Below are 25,213 nucleotides of genomic sequence, written 5' to 3'. Positions count from 1 at the left end.
ATGATGTGTGATGGAGACGGCTGAACACCTGTCTGCCAATGAGCAGCAGTGAATTAATCCCTTGGTTTGCTTTGCTTGCATGTGTGGCTTTTGTTTTTACCTGTTAAACTGTCTTTATCTCAACCCATGAGTTTTCTCACTTTTACCCTTCTAGTTCTCCCACCCATCCCACTGGAGGGGAGTCAATAAGCAGCTGTGTGGTGCTCAGTTGCTGGTGGGGGTTAAACCATGACAGTCTGGCAAAACCAACTACACTGCACCTTTCTCTTCTTTCATGTCACATAAACATTAACATTCAATTGGTAACACCTCCGTGGTTATCTTTAAATGACTATGAACAGCCTGATGGAACCAATAAAATCGTGGCAATGAAACAGGGCTTATTTTTCTCATGCTTCAATTCCAGGCCCGTTTCTGACCCCAGGTGTAGTGTTGCACACTGACAAGAGAAGCAGCCCAACTGACTTAATGTCTGTATACTTCCTCCGCTTCCTCTTTTGAGCTCAGGGAATCTCACGATATTTATTACCATAATGTCAAGTTTTTCTAGGAATCATTAAATCAAGGTGCATTTACTTTTATCACTACTGGGTGTTCTCATTGTCCCTTTCATCTTTTTGCCTGTGTGGGAGCCTTATCTTTATGGGACATCTCAAAGGCCCTACTGTGATTTTTCCTCTAAACCCTAACAATTATTTACAGGCCCTTCTTTACATCCTTACATTCTACACGTCACTGAAAAGTTCACATTAGAGGACAATGTATGCCTCCTAACTGTACAGTGCAGGAGGCTCTGGTAGCAGAATCAATGCCGCTCTAGTGTTTCTCCTGTGTTTACTCCACTCCTCAAAACAAGTTTATCTTCACATCTGCTGATATGCCACTGCCACTGGTGTTGCCATTTCTCTTTAATTGTGGAGAAAGGGAAAAGAGTGCATCTCATGGACAAGAAAACATGGCATTTCTCATGCCTGGCACTTCGAGATGCCACCACGCACACACTGCACAGGAGTCATCTATATCTACAACACCACTTCTCCTGTCTTGCGCCTGGAGTCCCTGCAGGGAGGAGCTTCTACAGAGGAACTTCAGTATCAGAAGTGTTATCGCATTCCTGATAAAAAGACAAGGACTGACTGCAGGAGAGTTCTCACATTAAGAACATAAAAGACTATGGAAATTACATGGGGAATTGCATCTGACACACATATGCAGAGCTCAGAAATTACTGTTTCTTTGAATAGTTTCTAAAAACAAAATATAAGGGTACATACAAGGTAAATCTCATTGTTTTTCCAAAAAGGTGCAAGTGCAATGTGTATCTTCCAGCATCAGCACATTTGCAATAACAGTGGGAATGAAATGAGGGGGAAGAAAAGCAAAATGTTTAGATTTTTCTGTTTAAAGCATGCTTCATCACTGATCTCTGCGAACGCTTAGTTTGTTGAGAACAGTGGTGCAAATAGAAAGCTAAATTGGACTCATACTACACTGTTGAACAAAATCATCATTTTGTACATTAAAATATAACATACAAGCTACTTCTAATCTGAAATGTAACCTGTTTTATAGAGTTGGACACACATATACTGTAACAAGGGAGCACTGATTGCTGTCATACTTGGTTTTGAGCTTCCTTATAAGCATACATGGATGTTGAATTATTGCAAGTATTTTGCTTGTGCTGATTTGTTTAAATTAAAACCAAGCTGACAAAAATTAATCCACACCAGAGGCTACTCATTAGGCTAAAACAGCAGTCAGCTAGAGGCTGATATTTTTACACCTACAAATTCCACAGGGCTCTTGTAGAGGGAAAATGCTGAGAAAAAACCTGTTAAATAAATCATTATTCCACAATGCCAAGTAGATCAAAATACAACAAAAGAATGACTCTTCCTTTTTCAGTGTGGATGAGATGGATATAAAGTTTAGGTACATCCGTTGCCTATATTATTTTTATACGTGTTACAATTGGATAGGCGTGCTTATATTTCACTTTTAGGCTACGCTATAAGAAAATTCCCTCTAACAAGAAGAAAGGACTCCCACAGTGTAATCTAGAGCATCTGTGAACTGAAATGTCATTTAATAAAATAGCGTGACATATAAGGAGAAGCTGAAGTGGGTAGAAATCTGAAAAATAGAGATGGAGATATATCCTGGCAAAACTAAAAGCTACTACAAACAAACTCGGTATCCCCCAGAAACATAGACAGTGATAAACTTTCTCAATATTTTGATATTAATTTACTGAAGGTTAGGAGTTAAAAGAATTATTTGGTTTCACAAGAAATCTACACAGAAACCCTGAATTCAGTTACAAGATCGAATTAGGTTAGTTGTCCAAGCTTAATCTTAACTGGATGTATCTGCTCAGAGACAAACCACGATTGTAATAAGCATTTGATGAATATAAGTAGATCAGGACTGAGATAACTGGACAGCTTGCATTCTATTTATACTTGCACATTATGCTGCTGAACCACAGCTGCCAGTCTTTACTTAAAGCCATTTCTCTCTAAAAAAAAGAAATAGACTATTACCATAAATCCTAGACCACAGAGAATTTCATAATTTAAATTTACAATAAGAAAAAAACCTTGCGAGATATAAAAACAGAGTTTGAATATTCTGGAAGTGTTAAAATTTAATTGTCAAGATAACAAAAAGCTTTTAAAGCCTAACATCTGTCCCTCTAATTTAAGTAATCTTATATTGCATGTCTGAATTTCCTAGGGGTTAGCAACAAATTTGACCTGTCTCCAGAAAAAGCAAGTTCATGCACCATTAGTAATAGAAAGCACTCAGAAAATCACAGTGGATCAGACAAATAACCAGAAGAGAACAGCTCTTTATTACCAGCCAGGCAAAGTGAGGTTTAACATCTAACGAGACAGCACTTCTAGTTTATTCTTTAATGTGAACCCTTTTGAAGGCAACTAGCAATCATTTTCAGAACTTCAGAGATGGTCTGGGAAGAAACACGAAAGCTGCACTTAACACTGGTGAAGAACAGGAGGGCAGAATGTGGGAAAAGCCTCATTAGCCTCTGGTGTCAATCCAAAGCTGCAGGTAAAGGCTACTGTGATACTGGAGCAAATTAAGCAACTACCACCACAAGCTCACTCATTTTTTTAAATTCTATTAGGCAAAATGACCTGGCAAATTGCAATTACAGGTTGGGATTGAGCAGATTTGTCAGAGGTATGAGGCCCACCTTTTTGGTTAGAAATGAAGGCATGTGGAAAACAGATTAGGAAGCTCCCAGGAATTATTTTGGTCCTGTGTTTGATATGGGCCCACACTCTCACCCCATCCCAGCTCTGTGGTCAGTACACAAGTGTTGCTGCTGCTGTGACAAAAACGCAAGGGAGGGAGATGACCATGGCAGGCGGTGGGCTCGCAGAGAGGGGGTTTTTGCAGCAAGAGAAGGAGAAAGAAAGTGATGGGAGACCTTCGATGTCATTGCACAGTTGTGCCTGCACACCATGGAGTCATAGCAAGGCGAAGCTGCTGACATAAACCAGATAAAACAGTTGGCAGCCAAAATAAGTGACTTAAAATGGTTTATCAAATGAAGCTTTATTGACAATGTCCTGTAAAGATACAACAGTTTCAGGCATATTGGCCATTCCCAGCACCTACAACCTGGGGCACAGTGGTCATTCCTATCACATGCCAGCTACAGCTATATAAAAAGCAAAACAAAACAAAACAAAAACTAATGGGCTGAGGGTAAGTAGTTGCGTTCATTGAGCTATGCTAGTGTTCAAAAATCATCTGCATCTGTGTGTATGTATGTGTATATACATTTCTATATCAACACATATGAACATAAAAAAATGAACAACACATGCAGTCAATAACATTGACTGACTTTCCAGCAAACAGCTCTTTGCAGAATCAGCTTAGGAAGAGAAAGCCAAAATGGGATGTTGAAAGATGCTTTGCTGGAATTTAGGAATACTTTAATTATGCTCAAAAGAGAGTTCTAGTTCAAATGTTGTTTCTTTTAATTACAGCAGGTACACAGTACTTCCCCCTTGTGCTGATTTCTGGCAGAAGCAGCCAGAGAGGGAAAAGAGTTTTGTAGGCATTTTCACTCTGGCCAGATACTGCTGCTCTCCCCAGCTGGGTCTGACACATTTAATATTAGTCATCAGCTCACTAATGAAACCTCCACTTCTTTCATTTCTCTACAGGAGACAGAGCAACCTCTTGCACCACTTAGGAGCACACTTCTCAGTTGTTCAGAAAGGCTGATTTTGCTGGGGTTCAGGATACTGCAAAATCTATGATTAGATGGTTGATTTTCAGAATGTCTTTTCCTAAAGACGATACCTTTGACAATTACAAAGTGTAGAATACGGTGTTGACCGCTGCTGGATCTACATGTCTACACAGCTCCCAGCAGAGGTGGTCCTGGCTATAGCTTACGCTGTTCTCAATAATCTAATGTGTACAGTGAGAAATGGTTGCTGTACACCTACATAAACAGCGGATATTGTCTTGCCGTGCTACTGTGGGCCAGAAGCACCCGTTGAGCCTTCAGTTTCTGCTACCGTAATTTCCTTCCTCTGACAAACATTCTCTGTTGCCACATGCTTTGGGACCCAAGGGATCCTGTGCTCAGCTCTCACCTCTTCCATGTCAAGACTTTAATTCTTTCCCACATTTCACAATCCTCCCTTTTTAGCCTCTCCATGAATGGAGTATTAGTAAAGCAAAAGCGTTTTCAGTTGAGTAGCTGCTTTGAAATTCTTCTACATGCACTGTTACACCAATTACAAATTTATATGGCAGTAATCCATTCAGCACAAAAGAAACAAGGCTATTAATACTTCACAAAGGTGGTATGCAGTTATAAGTAATACCTTTTAGGGACCTTTCAGAAATGCTGTAAAAATCCCCAGGCTGTAAGAACCTAATTCTGTTACGATGCAGCTCAATAAGTTTTTTACGGCAGCTTTCTGAAATGGCCACAGGGGTCCAAGAGTGATAAATCACGTGTTTGGAGAAGGAATGAGATTTTCGTAATATTAATGAGTACCAAGAATTCATGAACTGCTGATTTTGATGAGCGCTCATGTAGGCCTCCAGCAAAATAGGATTTTCCCCATGTTACAGATATGCATATTTAATTGAATTGGGATGAAGGGAGTTACTGGTGGAACATTTTCCAGTTTACTAAACAGTCAAAGTTTTAGTCTGTTCAGAGTTAGTTTGCCTCATTCTGCTTTTCAGCTAGACTGTTCTAATAGACATATTTCAATTACACAGTCAGAATTTAAGACATTTAAGCAAATAGATGTAAACACAGAGTGACAGGGAGACCAAAGGTCTTAATGCCATCTGGAATGGTAAAGGACTAGGACAAGTCCACATTTAAGTTTAAAAATGAAAAGCTCTTTGACAACTAAGAATCAACAGACAATTTCCTTCTGAAAATGTACAACAAATGCTGTATGATACAGAGTTGATACGGCTGTAATTCTTACAAAGACTGAAAAACCCACTCCATCTATAGCGTCTTATCGGCAAGCACCATTGCTGAACACAGCCACAGTCACACAGGCGCTTTGTTTGACCTGACTCTGTACTGGTGCCAGAGGGAGGATTCCTGCTCCCAGTAACCTTTCCCTCTCACTTCCCTGGTGTGGACATTTCCATTTGTGCAGCTGCATGGTGAATTATACAGGGATATGTTCCAGGTAATAAAATAAATGGGTACTGCAAGCTGTGCTTGTCTCTCTTTTGGATTCTTAGAAGAGATCTTCACATGATTTCGTAAGATAGCACTACTGATTACTATTTATGGCTATACACTTAGAGACCAAATAAAGGCACAATGTGCAAATGCATTAGTGGAATTACAGTCTCCAAATGAATTATTACGTCAGAACATGTTGAAAGACACTGAAGATTTTGTGAATTAAAGATATGAAGAAGAAATAGGCAGTGATAAAATCATGCTTCCTCTTGACATAGTCTCACTGCATGAAAACACAGAAGGAAGTAACATGGTTAGTATGGAAGCTACTGAGAGAGGCAAAAGTCAAGACATTACCTTAAAAATTATATCTGAGCAAAAATATTTTCCTGCATATTCTCTCATGTAAATAGAGCCTACAAAGGGTACAAAATGTGGATCTGCACAGCTGTAGAGCTCTACAACCAAAGGTCAATTGCAGCCAGTAGCCCTTTCCTCTCTCTCAGAGTTTGGTCTCATTTGTTACATTTCGATTCACAGATTATTATTTTCCAGCCAATCTAAATGATGCTTCTCACTTCTCCGTTAAAGATAGTGCTGTGCCAGCAGTTCTCATTTGTCCCCACACAGAAGAAATGTTACACTGCATGCTCTGCTGTCCATCAAGGATGTGCTTCTGAAAAGCGTGTCACTTAAAATAATTACCCCATTGCTTCACTCTTCATACCCAACTGACTTGGTCTATCCAAGTTTGTCTGAGGAAGATGATGATGACACTGAAAGCACGACTATTCACAAAGAGGCAGCAACAATGCTCACACTACAGGACTGATACTGGGGACTTGGTCTCGGAGGATGAAGTAGTTGAGATCTTTGAGGAAGGTGATCTTCTCCAGAAACCAGCATCTCTTCCAGGTGATAATCCTGATCCCACTCTCATTTTTCCATCCATCATGCCATATGTACAGTCCCTGTGCATTTAAACTGTGTCTGTTTTAGTCCCTGCACACATCCCACCCCCTTCACAGAAAAACTGCTTTGCCCTCCAAACAACCTCCAGTGTTGCACCTGTGTGATTGACAACAGTTCGCAAAACAGGGTGGTCAACAATCAGCAATGGAACTCCAAACGCAAGGACAGGTTCATCTCAGGAACCAGTCCTTTCATTATGCAATCAAACATAAATCAGAGACTAAGTCACAGAAGCGATCTTTACTCAGATTAGTGATGTGTAGAGGCCACAGCACCAGGTGCCTCTATTAATAATGCACAGGTCTGCATGGGATATTTTTTATTTTGTACGCTTAAATACAGGCAGCGCATCTGGAAAGCATCACACATACTGACCTTCCCCATCAGAAGAACATATGGGATTTCCAGATGTATCCTTGGACTCAGAAGCAGGTATGAAAATGAAACAGAAGAGGCACAGATGCTGCAGTTCATGTTAAAGATACACGACAAACAAATGTTTTAGGACTTCCCAGCTGATCTTGAATCCAAATAAATCCAAATCAAACCAAAGTTACATCAGGGAAAAGGTTGTTTCTGAGTGCAGACACTTTGCAGAACACTGGCTTAACTATAGTTTACATAGCTCTTTATTAAACCATTAATTATACCATGCAAGCTTTCCTGCATCAAACTTTAGTGGTAGAATACTCTGTTTTGCAGCTACATGCCTGGACTTTGCTGCTGTTCTGGATACTCCTATTATCTTGTAACATTTCCTTATATACAACCATTTAATTACCTTCAAACATTTCAAACCAGTTTGGGAAAACTACTACAATGTGTAGTACATGGATATGGCAAAAACCAAAACAAAAAAATGGTAAATAACAAAAAAAACCCCTACAACTGGCTACTATGAAAATTGACAAAAACCAGATTATTTGAAATAGTAAGATCTAGAAGCGTTCATCATCTACCTGTGTTCTGATGTATTAAAATTCCATTTAGAGTGAGCAGAAAATATTTTGCTCAAGAAATTAGTTCTGCCACAATGGCACTGGAGAGCTTGTGTGCTTTGCTGGAAAGATTTTAACCAGTGGAGCAATTTTTAATGCTGTGAGCTGCCACCAAATTCCACAGGCCAGTCAACAGGTCCCATGTGCTCTGCCCATGTACCCAAGGACACAGGAGACTCCTGAAACATCTCCATCCCAGAACTCAACCGAGCATGTCCATGATAAGTAGATTGGTTTTGAGCAGAGGGTCGGACTGGATGACCCTGGAGAAATCCTTTCTAATCATCTAAATTATTCCATGAACATCATACACACTTAGCTCCCTTGCTGTTATCCAGCTGTGTTCACTGCTTTGATTCCCACAGAGAAAAAGGGAACCATTTTCAGTGCCTAATTTATATCAGTTGTTTCAATTTCCCAGTGAATTAATAATTTAGCAGAATTTTATCTTCCTCATTTTAGAGTTATGTGAAGAGGCCAAGTGGTAAAGAAAAACATTAAATTATTTACAAGTTGTACACACATGCAGGCAGATAAATGGTGTAGCATTATATATTTAACAGTTGTTAGGAAGTACAGAAACTATAAGCATGATAGCCAAACTCCTTTGTCAAAGGAGAGAAAAGTAGTCTTCAAGTCTGTGTTAACTTTTTTAGACGTTAAAAAGAGCTAAAGAAAATGTATTTAAGGTAGATATAAAGCCTGTACAAACTTCAGAGCTATCAGAGCAAGCAGTTTCTAACTGCAAATGAAGGAATGAGGCTCCATTTCCCTACTGCAGAATTCTTCAAGAAAGGCAATTAAAGCCTTGCTCTGTGTTTTAGCAGGATGGAATTGAAGAAATCACAAGTGTGCAGAACTTTCAGGTGTTGGCAGCTGATTAGGTTATCACAGACTAGGAGAATAAATTATAAATTCACTTGTAATGGGTAGATAGTGCTATAAAACAATGAACAGGACCTTAGTCCTCAAGTCTCCAATAACCAACTCTAACGAAGGATTATGTCTTCTTGCTTTGGTGCTTGAGAAATAAAGAACTAAGAAATAATACTAAATTGCTGAATTTTTATACAACTTCAAATAACCTCTACACATGACAACAAGGAGTACAGCAAACAGAATTCCTCATAATTCAGCCTTTCTAAATGTATTTACTGATTTACACAGGCAGCTGAACAATCTCTTTCAAATAAAATTTAACCAGAAATCGGTTCAAAAAATTGAAATAGGTTTGAAGTATCATTCTCTGAATATTTACCACAAAGTGACCTTGATAAAGAACAAAATACTGCTATACTTTTTTTTTTTCCCTGTAATTTCACATTTTTCTTGAAAAGTGATTTCAGAGATATTTCTTTCTGAATGTCCATATGTTTTACACAAAGATCTTCTGTTAAAGTTAATCTGGCTATCTGAGCCCCCTTCCTCCAAATGCACACAGACAGACATAGTCATTAAAGGATTGGCTGAACAAGTTCTCCTTTCTTTTCTGAAGGGGGCCCCTCTGACAAAGGACCTCGGAAAGTCATCTTTATTGTCAGGCACCGGGTGATGCAATCTTTCATGGCTGTGAAGATTTAGGATCTACTTCCTCTATGTCCTGACAAATTGTCATGTCTCCTATCGACACTGTATTAGCATCCTTCTACCCTCTGTTCAGGAGGAACCCCTTTGAGCACCTCATACAAGGTCCACCACACCCAGAAGGTAGTTCTCTATCTATAACGTGTTAAGCCCATAACCTCTGGAAAGGGCAAAGGCAGCCTTGGGGCTTGCCACAACTCCCCCAAAACACGCAGTCTGGCCAGGAGCTCACTTCTTTCCCTGGTGCAAGCCTCTGCCTCCTCTCACCAGCAAAAGACCATGAGGCACAGGAGGCAGAAGGTTCCCCAGCAGCTTAAATGTGACTGGTGGTGCAAGTTTGAGGTGAGCTGCCAGCTCAGGGGAGGCCCATCAGTGAGACGGCAGCACAAGGGAAAGGGAGGCCGGACCTGTGTGAAGGAAGATGTTGGGCAGAAAGAGTCATCTTTGAGTGACAGGAGACACCACGAGGAGGCCTGTGGAAGGGAAGGGACTTGGTCCAGGGGAGGTTGGGAAGAGGCAGCAGGGACTGAAGGATAGCGAGGAGATAAAAGGAGATACAGGCACTGGAAGAAGAGGGGTAGCGTGAGGCTGGGTGCAGCAGATGGACCTCAGGCAGGAGACCAGAGCAGGGACCTGGTTAGGGCAGCAGTAACAGGGAACCAAAAGGCCAAGGTGAGAGTTAACTTGTCGCGGTTGAGACGGACAAACAACATAGACCAAGTTCTTAAGTACAAATAGCAGTCTCCATTTATTGCCACAAACGCATTTTTATGTAGTCTTTACCAGTTCATGTGTCTTTTTGCTATTGGTTACAGGCTACAACAGTAACATATCATTGGCTAATTTCGCTTATGTCAACGTTACTCTTTTACTCCCTTCTTTCTCACGGGTACACCTTAATATCTCCAGATACTCCTTTACTCCCATCTTTTTCATGGGTAGGCCTTAATATCTTCAAGGCTAATTTCTGTTCCCATACCCTCTGTCAGGGAATCCATAGACCCAGCGTAGTTTCCCACATTAACTTCACAGGACTCATATGGGGAGAGAGCAACTTTGCCATGCAAGGGGAACTGCTTGTGCTTTGCCTGAACTCCTGTGCACTTGCTGTTCGGTGTGGACTGATGGACACTTCACTTGGAGTAGCTGTTGTGCTGTAGTGTATTAAAGAAAACAGACAAGCAAGACTTGGGATCACCCCGTTCATATTGTATCAATATTGAAACAGCAGGGACAGAGGAGGTGAGAGAGTAGTGTGCATGTGTGAACAAGACATCATGGTAAGAAACAACCTAATTGCAGCTTATTTGGACACTACAAGTATTGGCTGTTCAGGGGTACGGATTTTGATTAAGTGTGGTAAAACACAACTCCTTGGTGAGTTACCTGCACTTACATGATCTTACAGAAGACAATTAGTGGCCTACAGATCAAAAAAATCCAAGACTCTGGAGGAGCAAACATTTGGCAGTCGGACAAACAAAGATTAACCTTGTTTGCTCTTCGGAGTGTATCTTACAGTTCAAATCCATTACTTAAGGTACTTTCCCAACTGATGGAAGAAACTTGAGAGCTTGAATGTATTCATATCAAACTGCAACACAACAGGAACTGATAGCATAGACAAAGTAGGAAGTATAATATGTATTTCTCACATTAACTTTGCAAGTATTACAAATAAATAATAAAAGTTAATAACCCAGTAAATGACCAAAATGTTCTCAGATAACATTTAAGATAAATAATTGAGCACTGCAAGATATGTTTATTATGAGTATCAACTTCTAAATGGAAAAAAGAAACATATAACGAGTATGTTTTATATCAAGGCTGTAAGACCAGTAGCCAGCTGCCACGTAGTTAGGATTTTCTTGGTCAGAAGAGGATAAATAGCAAACCTTAACAATATTTGTAGCTCTCAACAGATGACTTGGAAAAAACTCAAAAAAGGTGTCTCAGAAAAAACAAACAAACAAACAAACCCCAAACAAATGAATTGCTTCTAGTTCTTATGATTGCAGTTGATCACTTAGATACTTTAAAGTTGTTGCTATTATAATGTACGCTTTGTCTCTACTTTAGTTTTAAGCCACAATGCTTTTCAGACTGTTCTATCCCATTTCCCATTTCAATTGATGGATTCAGCTATGGCAAAACTGCAAATTGCAATTGATAATACTCACTGAACCAGAAAGGAAGAGAAACTTACTGGCTCACGAAAAAGTAACAACAAAATGTCAAACTAAAAGTAACACTTTCAGAGGCAGTCTGTACCTTCAGCTTTCAGCTTGGTGCTTTCCCAGATCACCACCCTATTGCAGTTTTCTTCAGACATACTGCAAGGTCAAGATGCAAAGGGAAACACAGAGTCTAAGTCAATCACTGGTTGCACCTACATCCTATTTACTCACCTTCTGAGTTAAAAATCTGGTACTTGAAGAAATTCTTGTATTGGTTTATAGATACTAGAAATCTGAATTTCCCTGTAATTTCTAAATATACAGTTTTCATCTTCAAAGCCTGCTGAAAAATATTGCTTGAGACATCATGTATAATATTTAAGAGGCATGAAGAATTTTGCAAAAGAGTTTGGATAAGTGGTGCCACACAAAATGTAATTATTCCTACCTTTTACAGCAGTGAAATTAAAATTTTGTGTAAAAACAAACTGTGTATCACATCTTAAAGTGCAGCACTCTTCAGGCACAGGCAGGGAAGAGAATGAGCAGAAATGTCATGTGTTTCTAATTCATGCAACATGGAAGGCTAAGAACCTGATACTAGATCTCCTGAAATGAACCCCAAGATAGCCGATGAGTTCAAAATTAACTAACTTGAACCCTGTCAGAGGAAAGCATCAAGAAGTCCAAAGTCTTGGTCCAGAAACTGGGTTTAATGGGCAGTGCATCCATGCAGATGTCTGCAGAAATCAAGTATCCACAGTACTGTGACAAAGAGAGCAAGAACCATCTCTCTGCTTTGCCAGACAATGAATCAACAGCCATAATGTTCTACCACAAAATACCCATTTCAGATTTGAGGTTAACAAAGACAAATAAAAGTAGAGTTCTACCCCATCCCTGTTCCTCCAGCACCACAGCCATGTGTCCCCACCGCTGTCCTGCTACCAGCTCAGGTGGGTACAGGGTGAAGCAGGGCAGCCTACAGATTTGACAATAAGAACACTTCTTTTCTCCCGTCCACAAAAAAGCCAGTTTTCTTTTGAACCAACAAACTGAATCAGTTCAATGGTTCAGATAACTGCCAGGTACCCGTCTCTTGCCCTAGTTTCACCAGATGCCATGTGGTTTAAAAAAGCATTTTAACTTAAGCCAAGGGTGATTATTATCCACAGATGGCTCCCAGGATGGACACAGAGCAGCCCCTTTCAGCTGGAGCTCAGAGGAGTTGACTCCTGCACCGATGGGTGTTCAGAAGACACTGTCCCTTTCCACTCACTGTAGAAGGCAGCTCAGATCATCCTTAATGGAATAAAACTGGCCTGTGTGAACACCTGCCTGTAGTAAAATGCCATATAAAATAATTTTCTCTGTCTAGTTATCTGAATTCCTCAGTTAAATGGAGACAGAGCTAAAAGAAATGACGTGCTTATGGAAGCATCTTTTGTCTACCTGTCCTGTTATCTAGAGGTAGGCTAGGAAGGTATTTCACAACAAATGCAAATAAGTCATAAGGCCAAGACTTTCAAGAGAAAACTTCACCTGCATAAAGCCAAATGAGGCTGTCATTTTCCAGCCTTCCAAGTACAGTGTGATTCTACACCCGTACTCATGAAAAAGTATATCCAATTCTAACATTACTTTTTTTAAAGTATAAATTTAAGGGATTAATTGCTCCTACTGAGGCAACTGATAGCCAGATAAAGTCAGTGCAAATTACGTGACCAACAAGCTGAAAAGAATGAATAGTCTCTAATGACAAAATGGAGCTGATTCTTCACATGGGATAATCTTCCAACTGAATGACTTTTGAGTCGGACAGTGTCGAGCAATTATTTTGGGAAGCAAGCAGCTTCATTGTTTCCTCTAGTATGTTATATTTTGCTTTTCAGTCATGCATCCTGTGACATAGTTTTATAAAACAGAAAATCAGGTTATTACCATAACTTATTATGCTGTCTTTGTCGGCTGTCTTCAGAAAGAATCATGATTTATTTATTTTTCCAGCAAAGACTAATGTCTCTAACCTGTTTTTAGAAATGAAAGAAAGAACAATTTTAGATAATAATGTGGTTATTCAGACATACTTTACACTATCTTTGTAGTAAAAGACAATATGTTTCATAGGCTTCTATGATTCTGAATAAGGCATCTAGAAATAAAATACACATTATATTTGCAGAATATTAAGGTCTCTTCTGCTTCAACAATACTGTTTTGCTAAATTCTGCTAATCATAAATTTCTAGCAATTTTTAACAGAAAATTTTTTGCTAGACAAAATTTTTTTTGGACCAAAAAATAAGCTTTTTGCCATGAAGATTCTTCCACAGTTGGTTGAAATTTTGCTTTTGGTATCACAACATATTACTATCAATTTCAGGTTGAAGAAAAAAAAAAAATCACCAAAATTTATCTTCTTCCTTTTTTTTGCTGACAGTTTCAGCAGAAAGATGTCTTTTCATTACAAACAAGGCTAACGCTCTAACAAGGAAAACATTCTAATCCACATAACTGAGGGCAAACCTAGGGCAAAAGATTTGTTTGCAAGATGGTTTGGGACCAACTGTTTTCAAAACGCATCACAAATTAAAAGCTTTATTGAAAATGGTTGTTGTTGGGTTTGGGTTTTGTTTGTTTGCTTTTTTGTTTGTTTGTTTTAAACTGGCCTAATTTCTTAGGTGGCAATAACATGGTTTATTACTAGAAGTCAAACTACTGCTTGACATTAGAAACTTTTGTTTCAGGAAACTGCAGTTTTGTTAACTGACCATTTAACATCTGTCAGAGCCTAACAAGCAAACCAAGTGTTGACTTCCCACAGTATAAAACCACAATTCTGCATTTAGCATTATGAAATGGGATGTTCTATGTAATTTCCAATCAACTTCTCAAAAAAAAAAAAAGTTACGAAGATGAAAACTAAAACATTGGTGCAAAAATGCTATTTCATAGCTTACTATTCAGAACATAACTTCAGTTGCTTACTGACAGAAGCAACTGAGGTGAAGAACAAAACCAGGTAATCATCCTGGATATCCAGGTTTCCCTACAGCCATCACCAGATGCCACCCTTGCTGCCTCCAGGCAAGACAAGATGAGGTGACTGATGTTTCCCTGGGCTCCCACCCTGGCCATGCCCTGACTTTATCAGGGGAGGAGACACCAAGCTCTCCCTCACCCTGCTCCTTCCCATCCCACCCCATCCCTAGGGAAAGGAAACCAAGCAAATGAGCTGGGCAGGAACCACAACAGGACTCCCACCTCCAAGTAGAGTACCAGACCTGCCAAGAGATGCCATGGGGCATGTACCCCTTATTTGCCCAAATAAGAACAAGCACAGCTAGAAAAACTGCTTGAAGCCTCCTGAAAGTACTGTGGAGTGATGCGCCTGACCTTATTTCTTGCTGGGAATGTTCCTCCCTCATCAGTTCCACCATGCTTGTCTGACGTTCCCTTTTTTGGCCGTGTCTAATACAGATAACAAGTTACTTGAGGCAAGGAGCTGTCGAGTGCAGTACAGCTCATCTGCAAAGGGCTTGGCAGGCTGTGCAGCGCCGTACCCAGGAACAAAAATAGAGCAAGGCAGATGACCAACCTTTAAAACAAATACATTTTCATTTATTCATAGCTTAATAACTTATTCACTGGCTAATATGTTATTAGTAACACTTAAAAAATCAGGCTTTCACTCTCAAAAATTGCCTTTCTAAAGGAAAGTTCAAACTAAGCTTCCCTCTTCCCCCCAAGTATTTCATGAATGCAATGGTAATTTTCAAAGCCTGAGATTTCTGGTATTAATGATGACATAAAATTAAATCATAGAATCATGTAATAGTTTGGGTTGGAAGGGCCCTTCAAAGGTCACGAAGTCCAACCCCCTGCAATGATCAGGGACAGGTGCAACTAGATCAGGTTGCTCAGAGCCCCGTCCAGCCTGGCCTGGAATGTCTCCAGGGATGGGGCATCTCCCACCTCTCCGGGAAAACTGGGCCAGTGTTTCACCACCCTCACTGTAAAAAATTTCTTCCTCCTGTCTAGCCTGAATCTCCCCCACTTTAGTTTAAAACCATTACCCCTTTTCCTGTCATGACAGGCCCTGCTAAAAAGTCTGTCCCCATCTTTCTTGTAGGTCCCTACATCTGACACTTTACTAACTCCTTCCTGAGTACTTCACAGCTTCAGCAAACTGCAGCCAGTAGAGCTGCCAGTGAAGCACTCAAGGCTCAACAAGACAAAGTGCCCATGACAGCCAAAGTGTCCCACACACACCTGGCCAGGCAGTGGGGCAGGATTTACTGGGGGGAGGCTCTGCAAACCCCCAGCACAGCACTCAGTGTGGCCCACGCTCCCTGCACAGGACAGCAGCACACCCATGGCAGGGACTGAGCAGACCTGTTAGCCTTCCTGTTCACACTTACATGAGGCTTGTGAGGCTGTACAGAGGCTCATGAACAAAACCAGACACCTTTCAATTACCCCACAAGCTGATGTGCTGCTAGGAGTGGAGAAAAAGGTTAGAAAATAGCAGAATGTAAGCATACAAGTTGTCTTGCTTCCTTTTCTTCCATGTGTATCTCTGAACCTGAATACTATATACTGTATTTGCTCCTATTTAATGTCATAGGGCTAACTCACTATACCAGCCACGCATCATACATCTCACATGTCACAGATTTTCCCAAAGTGGTTGTCAAACCAGCAAGGCTGCTGGTCCAGGGCAGTGTCGATAATGAGCAAGTGGGAAGGCTCTCGTACCACCGCTTGCTCCTGCTTTCCTTCTCAGGCAGAAGACATACCAGAGAGCCACCAGCGACACCTGCAAAAGGTCAAGAGCTACTTGATGGGAAAGGATGGGAGAGGAACTCCTGAGGGAACACGGGGGAACAGGAGGGGCTTCTCTGCAATGTGAATGCCAAAAGGTAACACCCAGATCCCTTCCTGCCTTGGCAGCCACACATCGGGACTGCCTCAAATACCTGTATTTCCCTTCCAACCACTCCTGGATCTCTCTAAATTCTTGCCCTCCTTAGGGGATAAAAATTTAAATACTGCCTGTTCTCACCAGCTCTGATAAGAGTTCCCTGCAGCATCATGCAAATGACATGCAGAGTCTTTACTGAATTCAGTCCTAGACCATTACACTGAAAGAACCACTGGGCGGTGGGAGGGTGGGTAAAAATTATGTCAAATCAAGTGCAGAGTTAATTGCTTTGTTTCCACATTTTAAAAGGCAGGTGGTAGGATGCAGAAAAGTTTGTTCCAGATTTTTTGAAGGCTGGTTTGGAACAGTTAGCAATGCTTTAACTTAGACGACTGCTAAGCACGCTGTGCAAAATTAACAATATAGCATACCTTCATTCTCCTGAATACGAAATGTATGGCAGCCCTCTGTGCCATCCAGCTTTCATCAGGCCTTTTAAATTCCCTGTTAGATCTTCAAACATGTAAACAATTGCTTTGAAAAACCCCTCCACCTGCCACACTGCAATAATTCATCTTCTGTCTTCATGCAACAACAGAGAGAAACTGTTTCTATTAATAATTCTCTCCTGCTTCAGGCTGCGTGCTCTCAAATCAATTCAGGTATACTGATTTCAAAGGAACTGACGGTGAAACGATGATGCCTCCAAAGTCAAAGCAGATTGCAATGTCCTTGAAAAGCAAGTATGGCATGAGCTGAAGGTAAGAAACACTGAAGAGACTTAGAAGGTGGAAATTAAGAAAGGATACCATTAGAAAGCTCAGAATGCTATGTGTTGGTTTGTATTTTTTCCTTACCTTTACTTTGTAAGTTACTTCAAAAGTGATTTGGATGACACAGAAAAGACCTTTTTTTTTTTTTTCTGTAAGCTGCTGATACCATTTTGATCACCATGAACAACTTCAGTGGCTTCCTCCAGCTCTTTCCAATGTGCTCAGACATTCTTTGCCTCTCTTTACCTTCAAATCTCTAGTATCAGAACTCCAAAGCACATCCCACAGGCCACTTGCATCCTTAGCAGCCTTTTCACAGAACCCAGAAAGGGGACTTTTGACTGTGGCTGTCCTCGAAAAAAACAGCAAATGTCTAGGTCTTAAGCAGACTGGAGCTGTCTCATAATTAGAGTCTCCCATCTACTGAAGCATGAATTAAGTAATGATGATGAATTTCCATCCATCTTGTGATTCTGTGTATGTAGGTCATATTCCATCATAACTATTAAACATAAAGCTATTGTATTTTGGATACTGTGTTATGGGAGCCCCAGGTTCATGTCCAACTAAATGACTATCTATGAGCAAAACATCCAGAAAATCTTCTTATACAATCTTATTTCTGCCTTCTGTTCTCATCCAAGCTGCACAAACACAGCCGGTTTTTGCTTCCTTACCCTGTCTTTCTCCTTCTCTTCTTCCACTGTTCACAGTCCTCAAAGAAAATCGCTCCCTCACACATAAATGTGGGTCTTTACTCTGCTTTGTTTGTTACATTGAACATTCATGTGGGAGCTTTAATTTTTTCTCAAGTATTTTTACAAGAACAGACCATTTTATATAAATGTACTTTGTCATTAAAAACGTGCTGAATGTCTGAGCAAAATTTGTGTGAAAAAAGTGAAATGCTAAGCAAAGAAAGTATCAAGCTGCCTTTATTATAACAAATCCACTGGGTAATAACAACCAAGTTACAGACTCAACTGGAAGCTGGAAACAAAACACAGCGAAACTACGCAGTGTTTGGAGAGAGGAGTGCACGGTATATGGGAGCAAGAGGGGATAAGTTGGGTAAGTTTTGCCTGGCCACACAGCAGGAGCCTGCCTGAGAGTTCAGGCACTTCTCAGGGGCAGGCTGGGAATCAGACAAACCCGCTCTTAGTTTTCATCTCTCCACATGAATTCACCAAATGATTCTCTCCTTCTTCACTGCAATAAATCCAAAAACTGAAAACGCTGAGATAATGCAAACAGGGAATAATCAATTCAATTACAGATACTCTGTGGCAGCAGGATACAGAGCAGCAGGAAACATTAAAGTTTGGCAGGGCCTTTCCACAGCAGTTGCTTTGGGAGGTACCATGTCTGTAGTAACACAAGTCAGGTAAACATGGAAAAAGGAAGCATGAGTCACGCAACACACCAGTTCGTTTAGGGCACTCCACGGGCCAAAAGCTGATGCAAGGCTGGGTATGCAAAGCTGCTGTTAAAACGCAGGCATGTGACATGAGGTAACCTCGACCAACTGGGTAAGTAACACAGGGTAACATGGAGTGACAACCAGAAGCCCAGGACAAAATATTGATCAAAATAAAGCACTTTGCCCAGCGTAGAAGCCAGACACAAAACCCTTTACAGAAAGACTGTAATTAATTGTTTGATATTTTTCATAATGAAGCTTGTAGCCTAAAGAGTCATTTTTAAAATCAGCTATGTGTATTCTCATTATTTTCTGTTTGTATCGGTTATCCTGTTGACTCATATGCAAAGCTACCTTCTCTCTAAATTTATCAGGCTACAGGCAGGAGTCAAAATAAAAGGAAGATACATTTCTGGCTCAACAAGAATTAGGACTATAAAAGAACTAGGATGGTCACTTCTTGGTGCAAATTTTCTACCTGCTACATGAAGTGCTGAAGACAGAAAGCCTTTTAGTAAGACTGGCACTTAGCAAATATCTCAAGCACATGAAGAGGAGCAGTGCTTACACTCCAAAGTAAAAGTGCAGGTTGAAAGCAAGAACCTACCTGCCATACAGCAGTGTGGTTCTCAATTCGCCAAATACCTCTTTGTCCAGACTGTCAATGTTAAGAAGTCAGACTGCTGCCGAGCAGCATTGCATGCCAACATCCTTGAAATCAGGCAACACCACACTGCACGGTGCTTTATCAGCTTGCCACAGTTTAAGCACCACATTCTGCTAGGAAGCCGTCATCCCCTGTGTCCTCAAAGCGATTCAGCCGCTTAAGGCCCTGTCACACCAGCTCCTCCCAAGCTCAAACATCAGTCTTCACATGAAGACAGAAACGTTTGGGGATGCGTATCACAAGGCTTCTCCATTTCAGCTTACTCTCTTGCTGAAACTCACAGGCAATTACACCTTTTGCGGGACCAAGTTTAACATGTTTCCACCACAGCACAGGATTCACCATAAGACTCCCCGCTGCTCCGGGAAGCCACATGGGAAGCCTGACGGTCAGTTCCATGCCCCTGGTGCACCACAACTCGTATAGCACTTGCCGTCAGTCATCAAGAAATTAAAAGCATTAGTGCAAAAACTCAAAAGCCACAAAAAGACCAGCAGAGACAGACTGAAGATATAACTAGTATCCAAGATTGCTTTAAGCAAGGAGGTCTATTGTCTGAAACTACCCAGACTGTGCAGTAAGTCAAACTCCAAGATGATGATCCTGTCTGTACCTATGCCCAGGACTGTGTACTTACCCAAACTGTTCCACAAGGCTTGAGCTGGCTGTATCCACTCTGCTGTTAAGGGCAACGTTAAAGCCTGGACAGCCAGACAGTTTGCCTCAATCACGATGCCTGCATTCCAAGTGGCTCATGCTCAAGCTATGCAGCTATTGGGATAATTGGAGGATTTAAAGTGAGGTCAAAATGGCTGACATAGTATTACAGGCTTATCTCAAGAGACATACAAGTGATTAATCCATAGAAAAGCATCCAAGATGATGTTCTTTCTGTCTGAAATAAAAGCATATCTGGCTGATATTTAATAGGACAAAAGAAACGGAAACAAAATTAGTGGTTTTGCCAGATATTGTAAAACAGCAGGCTCAAACTTCTGGCTGAAGTACACCGTTTCAGATACTGAAAACCTTAAGAAGGTGTTCGGCTGACTCAGAAACAACAAATTATTAATAGCAAGTAACTCACTTGACCTCCTTCATTAAAGGAAAAGGTGATTGACCCAAACACCTCCTGCTCCCTGGCTTTCCTCGACACGTCAGCTTAGAGCAAACACCTTGGTGACAACGCAGCCTGTGTTACATATCACACCCTTGTTCAGGCACTGGGCTGTCCCTGTTCTGCAGAAGTTCCCTGTTACTTGATATGCACAGGGTAATCTTGCAGCTTGGCGCTCTGTGGTTGCAAGCGTGGCAGGCAGTGTGCCAGGCACTCTTGCCAAGAAAGTATTCTGAGTCACTATGATAATAAAAATGCATCGAAGTAACAGGTTTTTTTCTTCTTTCATATCACTGAGTATAGAAGTCAAGGCAGGGCTTTCCTGGCTCTGTAAGCTTTAAGTATACATACCCAAAGCCAACAGACTGAGTGGAAAACTGACAATTATGCACCATGCTATCCTCTGAAAAGCCACTCTAAATGTGCCATCACTTACTGCTTAATGCCTATTTTGCCCCATCCCCTTCCTGTTCACATCTGTTGAAAGTTATCCACACAGACTGCGACTTTCCTACTGCAGTGCAGCAACTGCAATTAAAACCAGTGAAAGACTGGGGTAGATGGTCTGATAGGAGAGGTCATTATTGTTGACAGTCCCAAAAAGAAGTGCACATGGATATGAAGTGGGCATTTTCTTTTTTGTTTTTCGTTGTATAATAAAAAAAAAGCCCTAACAAACCCACCACTTACTGAGCTGAAATGTGCTGACACACGATTTTTAAGCAACAATAGTTTGATTAAAAATAAAATTTAATCAAACTCAAGGTTAAGCAAAATAGTTTTCCTTGGAGTACCCAAAGGCAGCTCTCTTTAATAAGGACAAGATGGCTGCCATCTCAGAACCTTACTCCCATCAGTTTCACTAGATTCAGCCATTTTTGTGATAAAATAAAGATTTTGATTTAGGCCACAATATACTAAGAAACAGATGCCAAGTAGGTGCATGCAGAAGCTGTAACAGCACATGCTCGTAGAAAACACGAGCAATCCACTCCTAATTGCTTAATTGGGTCTGTTTGCAGCTCCCACCCTTCAAGCCTTGGTGTCTTAAACCTCATGACAGGAAGAGCATGCCTGCTCTGTACTCTCTGGCCTGGGAAATCCGACACATCTTTCATGGTTAAGCTCAACATTGGGGCAGGAAATCTGCAATGAAGGGTCAGCAAGCTAATACCAGGCAGAGTCATCCCCCGGGACCATTAAATGCCACCTGGGTGCAGAGGATGTGTTAACAACCTGCAGATTTCAGAGCTCTTAACTACACCTCTTCAACTCTGGCAGCTATGTAGAAAGCTGACAAAGCTGCCAAGTAGTAATTTAAGGCCCTTCCTGCTCAGACCTGCCTGCCAAATTCACACACCCACACAGAGCACCCTGCTACACACAGAAATATTTTTTGGGGTTCCCAAACTTGAAAATCAAGTGAATCTAGGACAGATGCTACAGGGGTAAGGAAGAGCAGGCAAGCTTGCAAGGGAGTAGGAATGGGGAGGACATGCAAAACATGTCCTTCCAGCTGCCCACAACATCCCTTCAGCATGTCCGAGGGTGTCCCCATTGCTCTGTGCGGTGAGCCTGCTCCTTCCAGTGATGCTGGGCACTTGGAGGGGGTATGTGAGTCCATTCCTCCTGCATCTGCTCCTAATTTGTCAAGACAGGTGAGCGAGCCTTCAGAACTTCAAAAGTTCTGCCTGTCAAGAAGACAAAGCCAGGGAAGTGAAGTGTAAAGTTTTGGTCTAAACTGTGAATATGACAGAAAATCTGGAGCTACTGAAAAACTGACTGAAGCTGAAATAACCAAATGTTGTTGCCTGTACATAAAATACTAGCACCGCATACATATTTACTAAAGAACTACGTACATGTTGATCTTCGATTTGCAGATGTTTCTTCTTTTTGCAGAGTGCTAAAATTTTGTTGGAGGAGAGGAAACAGATGGTAGTTGTAATAGTGGCACCTTTCCAAGGTGGAAAGAAACCATTAGTGGGGCTGCCACAGGATTAAGGCTGGGAATGTCAGATTTCTATTGCCTGTTTGCATGAATTAGACAACACTAGCACTGTGAGGCTTCCAAGCTCAGTGCCAATACAAATGTGAGTAGTGACTGACAGAAAGAGCTAGTGCCTTAATGTTGTTTCTGTATCAGACAGAGAAAATTCAATCCTAAGCAGAAAACCCACAACAGACAGTGATATGGAAAACGTATGAGGTCCTGGATCAGGAATGTTTCTTACTTAGGGCTTCAACCTGTTCCACATGAAGGGGAAGTTCTGCTCATAACCAGCAATTTGTGGAAGAGGCTCTAAATTAACGCAGCAACAGAACTGAGAAAGAGGAAGAAAAGTAAAAACTATGGCCAAATGAACACAAATGATGCAATTATCTATCAAAAAAATAAACATGGGCAAAGCCAAGATTATATTTTTTTTAATATCAATAATCATTCCACAGTTTGGGGAATTAGAATTCTAATTAAAAGAAAAAACAACTTATATAGAAACAGAGAGGGTGTGGTTTTTGTTTTTTTTTTTTTTAATTATTATTATTTTTTTAATCACTTCTGCCTTGTTTTAAGGATTGATATGAAAACAGGGAAAGCAATAGTCCGGTCGTCCAAGTCCAGGAGACCATTTGATCGAAGGGAAGTGACCAGGAGGACTGAGGAGCAAATGTGGGGAAAAAACAAAGGAAGATGCCATGGAAGCAACCTTTCTACTTATTGGAAGAAGGCAGGGTACAAGGTTATTTTGAACTGTGGAGCAGGAATCAGAGAAGGAATATGAAGAGGATGATAGTGTTAAACTAAAGGGCATGGTCTTCATGATCTTAAGGAGCTAAATATGTCCAGAAGCAGAAGATAATGTATCTGCAAGGCATTGGAGGACAAAGCAAAGATGAGCAAGATGAGAAATAATCAAAGCTTTGCCAGAGAAAGCTGTCCAGACTCATAAAATATAGCAGAGGAATGCACTCAGTGGATCCTGTGAGAGGATCACATTAATGAGAGAGTAAGGACTAGGAGGTCAGTAATTTATTAATACCACGGGGGCTGGGAGTCAAATCTGAGTTTTGACAGAGCAGTGGGAGCAGAAGGACAGCTGAGGAAAGTGCTGGTGTGGCTGTGAGGGGCGAGTAGCCCAAAAAGGCTGTGGTGCCAGCATCAGACTGACCCAGGGGACTTGGTAGTGGGAGAGCAGCCGGAGGCAGAAAGGCTGTTGTGGTAGAACAGCAAATCATTACAGAGAAACACAGATTTACCATATCTAGGTTTAGGCCATGGGGAAATGTTAGGTTAGGAGCTGAGCTATGCCAGGCTTCCCCTGGCACCAGTCAAGGGAAAGATGAAGTACTCTCCCTCTGAATGTGCCCACATCTATCTTTTCAGTGCACATGGATTTTAGGGGAATTCCTCTTCTGATTTACATACCTAAAACTACCTGGGATGAATCTCAGCCTGCCCACTCAGAAAAACAAGCAAAGGAAGAGGAATAATCTTCTTCCTCGAGTCCTACAAAGGAGAAAATCCCTTGATGCCTGAAGGTGGATGGCAGCCAGGGGAACCTTTGCATTTCAATTACTCCTGAGCATGGAGCTATTGAAAAATGGGCTTGGAAAAATCCTGCACATGATCTCAGGCTGTTCAGGAAATCTCTGCTTACAAAAAAGGTTTCAGAGTCAACAGAAAGACAGCTGTGAAGCCAGACAGTACATAATTTGACTCAGGGACAAGAGTATGGGTCAGCAACAGTCCAGGGAACCTGAAAAGAAAAAACTGAAAAAGAAAGGGGGGCGGGGAAGGAAAAAGTAAAACTGAAACAGTTACCTACAAATATAACCACTAGCTGTAGAAAAGAGGTGCCTTTGGCCCGGGAATACCCACACAGGGATTACAGCCAGGCAGAAAGAGAAGGGGGAGGAGAGGAACCAGCAAAACCCCATGAACATGAAATTGGCAGTGAAGTAACAGCTGCTTTTCTTGAAAAATATGCAAGTTTAACAAGCTAAATATCAGCACACAGTCAGAGCCTGCTGGCTACATGAAGGTCACAGGGTAGCTGCATCTACACAGCTGGGAGATGGGCTATGACACAGGCAAACCAGTGAGCCTGCTGCCAGGCTGGAGGCTTCTTTGACTGCAAATTAAGAAGAAACGGCTCCCATATTCCCAGCCAATTCTACCATGCCTTATCTTGCCTCATAAAAACTACAGCAACGATTTTAAGAGAGTGGAAAACATAATGTATGAGTTCTTAAACTGCAAAACACAGTGTGCCCTAGCAAATATTAGGTTGGCTTTCTTCTTATTTAAATATTCAGAAAAATCAAAATAAGCAGTACAATAAATACTCAAACATTTAATAAAGACATGTTTTGAAAATGGGAGGATGATTATCAGGGGAAAAGTACATAGGAAAAACAAAGATCAAATAGCCTGTATGGTGACCTTTACTTGTAATTTAATGGTTGTTCTCATCATACTAAGTCTTGCTTCCCTCCCCAATATATTAATAAAAAGGTAAAATACGTACTTCCCCTATGCATGAAAACTGATGCAGCTAATCTGTTCATTCCACATTTGTCTTTTAATCTATCTGTTCATTGGACTACAGCATCAGCCATCTTGCTAATTATCTCCTTTTAACACACAGAAATTGAAAAAGCTAAAAAAGTCACCCTTAGGAAGCAGAGGACCAGGGAAATGGGAAGAAAAATTCCAGATTTTGATACTGCAATGAATAATACCTTAAATATTCTGTACCGGCAAACCACTGGTTTGCCTCAGATGACAAGAAGATGGAAGACTTCTGACATCTGTCAACAGACTAAGAATAAAGGGCAAAAGAAACAGTTTCAAAGGATGCAAAT

The 25,213-nt window shown here is 41.0% G+C and overlaps 1 protein-coding gene across 12 annotated transcripts in view; it reads right to left on the bottom strand.

Moving 5' to 3' along the window:
* The window catches only part of MCF2L (MCF.2 cell line derived transforming sequence like), a 162,318-nt gene that overhangs the window by 101,543 nt on the left and 35,562 nt on the right, over positions 1 to 25,213 (bottom strand). The gene's annotated exons all lie outside the window — the stretch shown is intronic.

This window comes from Patagioenas fasciata, chromosome 1 (genome assembly GCF_037038585.1).
Source record: "Patagioenas fasciata isolate bPatFas1 chromosome 1, bPatFas1.hap1, whole genome shotgun sequence".
Taxonomy (NCBI): domain Eukaryota; kingdom Metazoa; phylum Chordata; class Aves; order Columbiformes; family Columbidae; genus Patagioenas; species Patagioenas fasciata.
Note: the sequence above shows the minus strand (reverse complement) of the source record. Positions and strands in the feature narration are given on the sequence as shown.